An 8,709-nucleotide genomic window follows, 5' to 3' on the forward strand; every position below is an offset into this window, starting at 1 on the left:
ACTAATTAGCATGCTCCAGCAGACTGGCAGCAAACTCATTTAATCGGGTCTGCTCTGACTATGCATCGGAGCAGAGTTGCATCACGTGTACCGGTGCCCTGTATTTGCATGCAGGCAGTCGTCCTACCATCCAGTGCCTGGTGGAACAGCAACACAAAGGTCTTAAGGGTTGGGTGTCAACTGGCAGGCGCACACTCAAAAAGCGAGGCAGGGACATGCCCAGATTTCTTCCGGAGGCTCCCTTGGTAGTGGGGACATGTTTTGGGATGATTTCATGAGGGTTTCGCCCCAGGATCCCAGCATAAGGGCAGCTCCTTATTGGTAGAAATGTAAATAGCACATGGGGATGGGGAGTAAATTGGTGCCTGGCATGGCCAAAGTGCTCTTTCTATCAGGCAAGACCCTGGTCAGCGGTGTCCGGGAGAGTCTTCCAGTGCCACGGAGGCATGGCAGGGGGTGGCCCAAAGAGGATTGCTTGTCATCACAGCCCAAAACCCAGTTCCTTATTCAGGCCCATATACTTAGTACAATGTCTCGGGGGGCTGTCAGTTGGTAGCCTAGCACAGCCAAACTGGGTCTTGGGCCAGGCAGGACTCTGACCAGAGATGACCAGGACAGTCCCCTGGTGCCACAGAGGCATGCTGTGAGGTGGCCCAAAATGGATTTCCAACCATTATTCCAGCCCAAGATCCAGTTCCTTACTCAAACACATGTACTTAGTAGTGTGTGTGGGTTGGGGGTGGGGGCAGGGCCAAGCCACGCTTTGAGCCGTGCAAGACTCTGGTCAGAGATGTCCAGGAGTGTGCCCAAGTGCCAGAGACATGGTGTTGGGTGGGCCAAGAACCATTTCCGTCTCTAATCCCTGCCCAGAAACCAGTTCCTAATTCAAACCCATATATTTAGTGCTGTGGCTGTGGGTGTTGGGGGGTCAGTTGTCAGCCTGGCACGGCCAAACCGTGTTTTGGGCCGGGCAAGTCTCTGGTCAGAGAGGTCCAGGAGAGCTGACCTATGGCACAGAGGTATGCCATGGGGTGGCCCAAGAGGATTTCTAGCTGTAATCCCAGCCCAAATTCCAGTTCCTTTTTCTGGTCCATATACTTAGCACAGTGGCTGGGGTGCTGCCAGTTACTAGCCTGGCATGGCCAAGGGCCTGGCGTCTCTAGTCAGAGATGTCCATCAGATTCTCCTGTGGCACAGAGCCATGGCGTGGGGTGGCCCAAAAAAGATTTCCAACCAGAAACCCAGCCAAAACTGGTTGCTTATTGGAGCCCATGTACTCAGTACAGTGGGCATGGGGGGACTGGTCAATTGGCACCCTGACGTGCATAAACCATGCTTTGGGCCAGGCAATACCCTGACCAGAGATGTCCAGGAGAGTCCTATAGTGACAGAGAGACATGGCATGGGATGGCCCAAAAAGAATTGCCAATCATAATCTCAGCCCAAAAGCCAGGTCCTTATTGAAGCCATTGTCTTTAGTACAGTGGGCATGGGGACTGGCAGCCTGGCATGGCCAGACCATGCTTTGGGCTGGGTAGGACTGTGATCAGGATTTCTTGGGACAGTCCCCCAGTGGCATGAAGAGAAAATTTCGGGCAGCCCAAGATGCATTTTGCCCCATAATCCCATCCTCATCTGACCTTCATTTAGGGCTCTATGCTAGATGCAGGATATTGTTTTACATATTAATTAGTATATGTGCATAGCCAATGAAACGCTCTTTCTCTAGGATATGTAATTCATTAATAACAAGCTTTTTATTGGGTATAGATTAGGTGTGAAAAAGAAACTGGGAACAAGAAATAAGGAACTGAGAATAAACAACCAACTTCAGCCTCATCCACTACCCTACCATGTGCTTTCTGGGCAGAGCTGAAAAAAACTGAGGGAAGGTGGGGGTGGGAAGGAAAAAGAAGATAATAATAATAATAATAGATTAAATCCAGAATAAACAGCCCCCAACATCAGGTGGGAAAGAGGCAAATTTTCTCAAAACGAGGTTTTCTGTTCTCTTGCACTCCCTGACTGCCAGCTGGAAGAAATCAAAGTCATCCACCCAGACGGTGGTGTCTTTTTGTCCCAGATGGAATCAGTGAAACTACAACCCGCTTACAACTGAAGTTAAAAATAAATGAAGACCCATCCTGCCAGCAACGCCAACTCAGGACAGAGGAGTGGGAGCCCACGTGCAACTTCCCCCCCCCCCGCCCAAACACCAGCCTTACGTAATTTATTTTTTTTTAAATGGAAAAAAAAGGATTCCCCCTGCAAAAAACTCTCCCCCAAACACAAGGGAGAAATTTATGACAGGCAAATTGCGGTGAGCAACCGAGATTGAGAGTTAACTGGCCGTTGGCGTTCAGGCATTAGTATGCGCCACGCGGCCGCGGCGTAGGCGGAGGCGTTGTGCTGAGAAGCGGGTCCGGGCGTTTTGGGGGCTGAAGCACTGCGTTGCAAGGGCAGATACTAAAAGGAGGGTGCTTTCATTAATCGCCTGCTAAAGATAATTAATGAGTTGAACTACAGCAATGAGACAGAAAAGCTGCCAGGGGATTGAAATAGGATCAGGAGTCAGGACCTAAAGGTAGCAGGTCCCAAAATGACTGAAGCAAACCTTTGTACTTCAGCTGGATGCTGGGGCAGGGTGCACAGCGCCCTCGGGTGCTGCTTTTCAGGCTGCTGTGAGGTGCCAGACAACATTGCCCTTGTTGAGATCACTGTGTCTTTGGCATGTCCTCAGCTCTCGGGCTGTCCATCTGCAGGTGCACAGTGCTGCTGGATATATGTGTGCATGTGGCCAGGATGCAAGTACTTCAGGTTGGGCCTCAGATCTGAAGCCCTGGAGTGAAAACTGTCCTGGGAGCTGGACACCCCTGGACTGAGGCTGTGGGCTCTCTGTGTCCTCTCTGGCCCCTGGAGAGGGTTTGTTTTTCTCCCTGAGCAGTGAGGGCCCCTGGGAGCACAGCCCTGCCTAGTAGGCCTGTGCGAATAGGGAACTGTTCGATTTGGATCTGGATTCAGCTGTTTTGGATGTCAGCAATTCGATTCGGAGCTCCAAATCATTTTTCCTCTTTGATTCAGTGGAGCCAATTCAGAGATTTGTCCATAGGGTATAATGGGGAATAAATGACATATCTATAACTTTGTTGTTTTTTGCCTTATTCAGATGAAACTTGCAGGGGTGGTAGCCCTTGCAGAGAGTATGAGGCCTGCTAAGTTTAAAGGAGACAGGTGCAGGGGTTTTGGGGACACTGCACCTCAGGCTGCTGACCAGCAAAACATGTAACATTGGTAACAGAGTGTGTGTGTGTGTGTGTGTGTGTGTGTGTGTGTGTGTGTGTGTGTGTGTGTGTGTGTGTGTGTGTGAATGCACAGCAGGGTGAATACTGCAGGCCTGCTAGGTCCTGCTGTGGCCACAAAGCCTGCCAGCTCTCAAGGAGATAAGTGCAGGGGGGAGTCTGGCTTCTGGGGCCCTGCACCTCTGGCAGCTAACAGGCAAAAGTCGTGGCGTGGGTGGGTGACACTGTGTGTGTTAAGGTGTGCCCTCACTGGCGCTGGGGCCTCTGCACAACACGGCAGTGTGCCCCAGTGAAGTCTCCTTCCCTACAGCCTTGGTCCAGTCCACCACTAAACAACAGCAGGTCAAAATAACTGAGCTGGCTCAACACGAGTAGCAGCAGCAGCACCAAAGGTACCCAAACAGAACTGTCACAGCACCTTTCTTTTTATAAAGGTATTGGCAGCAAGAATTAAAAATATTGTGTTGTGTTGGATATATGATGTTACTCATGGCATGTGATAGCTTATCTTGTATTTTTATGTCTATATGTTTATTATGGAGAAAACAAAAGGAATACTTAAATATATAGATATCTATAGATATATCTTTGGAAGCTTTCAGGTTGAAAAACCCTTTGTCAGGCTGAGGAAGTACCTGCAGTTGGTGTGTCTTCTGGTCCTGGATGGAAGGAATAGTGAAGAAGCCAGAGGCTGGACTGTCATGCAATGCAGGCAAGAAAGCTAGTCAGTGAAAATGGAAATGGAGACTTCACGGGGTGAGGGACAGACTGGGGTGGGGATTGGGGGGTGGGAAAGCAGAATGTAGCAGTGCAGGTAAAAGTGCAGAGGTGCCTGGGGAGTCGGATGTTCGCCAGGTTGCAGTGTGTCTGAATTCCACTGTCTAATCTAATCTTTTTTCCAAATCCAAATCATGGTCCGAAGCTTCGCACAGCCCTACTACCTAGCTCCAGGCCAGGGGGTGTCTGTGTCTGCAGGCTCCTGGTTACTGCATCCAAAGGATTCTCCCCTCCCAGCCCTTTCCTGGGGGAGGGGGGGGGGGTACAGGGCCTGAGCTGTTGGAGTTGGAGTTTGGCAGCACTGGAGGGGCAGCAGAGCTCTTGGGTCTGGGTCTGGGTCTGGGTCTGGGCTGGACTGGGCTCAGCTTGTGCCCTTGGTAGCTGCTTGGCAGGTAGATGGTACAAGGAAGGAGGCTGGGATGGGCCTTAGATGCTTGGTCAGAATCAGCATCTTCTTTTGTCCAGGCTCTGGTGAGGGCTTTGAGCCCCTGGCCTGGTCTCCTATGGAGTACTTCATGTGGCAGAATAGCTCTTCATCTGCTGGTAACAACCCTGAGGATTTCTCTAATCTAATGTAACTGGTTTGAGCTCCAACAGTACCTGTCTCCCTGATGCTGTCCTCATCACTTATGCCTGCTTCTATCATGCACCAGGGTTGCAGTGTTGCTGTGGTGGTGATGGTGCAGGAAGCCAGGGCTTTTGGGGAGGTATTGAGCATTGCACCCAATGCATAGTTGGCTGAGATCATGTCAGACAATCTTTGACTACACAGAGCCCTTCCTCAGGGTTGGGGTAGAATCCCGTGAAGCCTGAGCTAAGTAGCAGGTAAAACCCTGGAGAGCTCTTGGGCACAGCTCTTATTTCAGATGTATGAGTGCAGGACACTTTTCTGTATTTCCTACATGTTGCATATGGAAGCCAGGGAGCCTGCTACACCATCCCAGCTGACCCAGCATCATGTTGTTATGCAAAACCCACTCCTCAGGCTGCACAATGCCCTGCTTTGCTGTGTCTCTGTGCATTCATGGCCATCTGTCTTTGGCACAGTAGCACATGTCTATTTGTGCCCCTACATTTCCCATTAGCAGTGGGCTGTGACCACTGCCTCTCGGGACTGAGTTTTGTGAGCTCAGGGGCTCACCTGTGCCCATCTGTACCTGAGCTGTAGATACTGGGGTTGTATAATCCTGGTAGCCAGACTTACTTTGTATGAAACTGGAATATTTGTGGGGCTCATATGTCACCTGGGATTCTGGGCATTTGGATCTACTGGAAAGGATGATGATGACTGACTGAAATGTGTGATTCTGTCAGGAAAGAAAGAGTTAAATCTTGCTGCCAGGTTTCCTCACTCCATAGCCTTCCCTGTCCTACCCCTGTTCCCAGGGCTGTGTTGCTCTGGTCACTGCTGTCCTCCTTGGGGCCACTGGAGAAGGAACTGCAATAAGTTTTTGACATTAACTCTAATTGGAGTTGCTTCACTGTGGGAGTTTGTAGATGACACTTTAAAGTGGGTTAAATGTCTTTTGCAATGCTTTAATGCCACTGCTGTTTGCACATTTGGCAGTGTATTGCACTTTAATTCCATCCACTGTTGCACATTCAGTGGTGCAATGTGCCTTAAATGATTTTGGGAGGCAGCAAATGACTTTGGGGTGCTGCAAACTAAGACACCTCCAAGGAGTTTGTTGCCTACCCTACAGCTGCAGAGGAAAGCGCTGGGCTCTGTGCAGCTCAGGGGCAGTGCAGACAGACTGTGCAGGCAGCCTGGCAGCAGCCCGGGAAGGCAGGCTCCACAGAAGGGAGAAAAAAATGGAAGCGGTGAGCCTAATCCCACTGCCTCCAAGCCTGCCTGCCTACCTAAGCTGTGCAGGGCCCTGGTGCTCCCCTCCACAGCTGCAGTGCCCCCTGGAACTGCCCGAGCTGGGTGCCTGCGGGTGGGTGCCACTTGGCGGCGGGGGGGGGACTGCTGCTGCCGCAAGGGGAGGCACCAGCACTCCCCTCCCTGCCCCCTGCAGCTCAGGAACTGTTCTGCTCACCAGCAGCTCTCTCTCCTCCCTGCCACTGGAGAGGCAGCTAAGGATCGGGCTCCAACATGGGTGTGCATGACACAGGGGTTTACTTTGCCCTAAATTGAAGCAGTGTTTTTAAAAAGCCACCTTTTCAATTTAGAGAGAATTAAACCCCTGTGCCATGCATGAATGCCCTGAGTCCCTTGCACGGTAATGCCGGGTGAAACAGGTTCTCAGAGTTATTGTTGGAGACGGTGAATCTCCCCTCAAGTGACAATGCTGATGTGAAACTAACTGGCTGAGCACTGCACAGAGCAGGGGCAGTGGATACTCTCCAACTTCAGCCTGGGCAGACAGATTTGAGCAAGGACCTGGCACTGCCCTTTGCATATCCTCTTTGCAATAAGGGGCATGAGCCTCTCCCACTAATGAGCTGATATGTCTACACTGGGGCAGTGACAAAAATTGGGGCTACACAGCCCACAGCAGACCCAGGGCTGCCAATGAATAAACCTGAGTGACCCCCCACACCTCTGACCTGTGGCCTGGGGACCAATCCCAGGCATACTGCACTCCACACTAAAGGTCCAGTTTTGCCCATGAGCATCTGCAGGGGGAGAAGATTGTCTGGGTTCAGAACAGGGCAGGTGCAGGTGGTGACTGGCCATGGCTTGGGGTGTGTGCAGCATGATACCCCCTCTCCAGACTGGGGTGGATGAAGCATGGCCCACAGTCAAGAGGTTTAAGGGATGTCAGCAGCTGATGCCCAGGGCCACACGTAGGCTGTGGGCACTCATCTCACTGAGCCCCTGTGACCGTCACAGCTCCCTGGGGCAGGGTTTTCCCCATGTGTTTCCAGGGAAGGACTTGGTATCTCTTCCTGTGTCCTCAGCACCCACCGTCTCGGGCTGGGAATGCCTGAGAAGCACACAGCAGCTGCTGCCACTGCCAGAAGATGCTCAGCACTTCCTCCTTGGGCCCTTATGGGAGAAAACCCATGGTCCAGCCGAACTGCTATCCATGCCCAGGGGGAAGGTCCCATGGCTCTGCCAACTGGGAGAGGTCTGACAGGTGACCTTCTGTTATCACAGGAGCAGGACTGTGCCTGGGCTTTCTTTTGGTGCTTCTGTCACACAGGGACAGGACAATCCCCAGGGCCTCAGGTTAGTCCCTTCTCAATGTTGTAGGTCATATTCAGCCATTAACACCAGTGCAGAGTGTGGAGAGCTCCCTCATTTCAATCTAGACATTACTATTCCCGAGAGAACGGGCCGATGGGCTCCGGTTCTTCACTCTCCCGAGCGTATCGTAGGCATCGGGCACACTCCCAGGTGAAAGTCGGGTTCGTTTCGCCCGCTGGGTTGGGCTCGGCGAGGGACACAGTATCGAGGGGCCTAAACAGGACCTGCTTATCTCTCATTATACACCCGAACGCCGCGGGGAGCAAATACACTTCCCTTTCTTTCGGGGCTCCGTCTTCGGAGATTCCCTCTTCTCCCTTTAGCGACAAACGGCCGCTTACAAATCTTTCACCCGTTCCACCCGCCTGGTGGTAAGCGATATGGATCTCTAGTTCTTCAAAATTTTTCACTTGGCGTTGGTTATCGCGCCAAGGGCAATTCCTAACCAATTCTAACTCTAGCATGCTCTCTCTTAATTCCGTCTGAGTTGTTACGTGTGCACTGTCTCCCGATCTCAATCCCATGTTCGAGTTTTCTCCCAATCTCAATCCCATCCTCGTCGCCATGTGCGGGCCGGGCCCCGAGCCCGCCCTCGTCACCATGCGCGGCGGTGATTCCGATCCCATTCTGGCCGCCATGGGCAAGCCGGGGGCGAACCGGGGTCATACCGGACCCGTCTCCAGTGCACGCGGGCTGTGACCGTCAGCCCTGACACGCGGGGTGGGAAAAACCGCGGGATGGTCTTGTGCACGCGAGTTAGAATTAGTCACGGAGGCGTAACGGTTGATTGAAAAGATTGTTTACTTACACCCAAAGATGGTATCGGTGTAGGCTGGATAAATTTCCAGGCACAGCTCCCGCTTGAACCCTCGTTGGAGGACTCTGACAAAACGATTGCTCCCACGGAGTTTGCTAGGCTCCGCGGGTCCAGTCAAGTTGAACTCGAAAAGCTTCCCCGGAGCTATTCAGGCTCCGCTGGTCCGATAAGTTTTCCCCGGAGTTTGCTAGGCTCCACGGGGTCCAAAATTACAGGAAAGGGATACGTCTAGGATTGCGCTCGGCGACGGGGAGAGGCGAGAAGCGAAAGCTCCGTAGGCTCGGTTCTATTGCCTCTCTTGCCTGCTTAGGGGAGGCGCACCGGATCCGCGAGGGTCCACAGCGCTTGGAGATCTTCACACAGAATATCTCTCTCTCCTCCCTCCTCCAGCTTGGGCGGAAACTACCCAAGCCTTATGTACGGCTAGCAAGCCAATCGCTAGCCGCCACGTGTGCCTAAATTAAGTCGGCCAATAACATGGCGTAGACTCTAATACAAATGGCGGAAACTTCTTTGCGGTGAGCATCACTACAATGCAAAAGGAATGCACACTGCAAAGAAGCTGTAAGTTGGCGGGAAATCCCCCGTTGCACCAGAGCTCTCTCTAGCAGCAGAGAGCTCTA

The sequence above is a fragment of the Alligator mississippiensis genome, chromosome 14 (genome assembly GCF_030867095.1).
Source record: "Alligator mississippiensis isolate rAllMis1 chromosome 14, rAllMis1, whole genome shotgun sequence".
In the NCBI taxonomy this organism is placed as follows: Eukaryota; Metazoa; Chordata; order Crocodylia; family Alligatoridae; genus Alligator; species Alligator mississippiensis.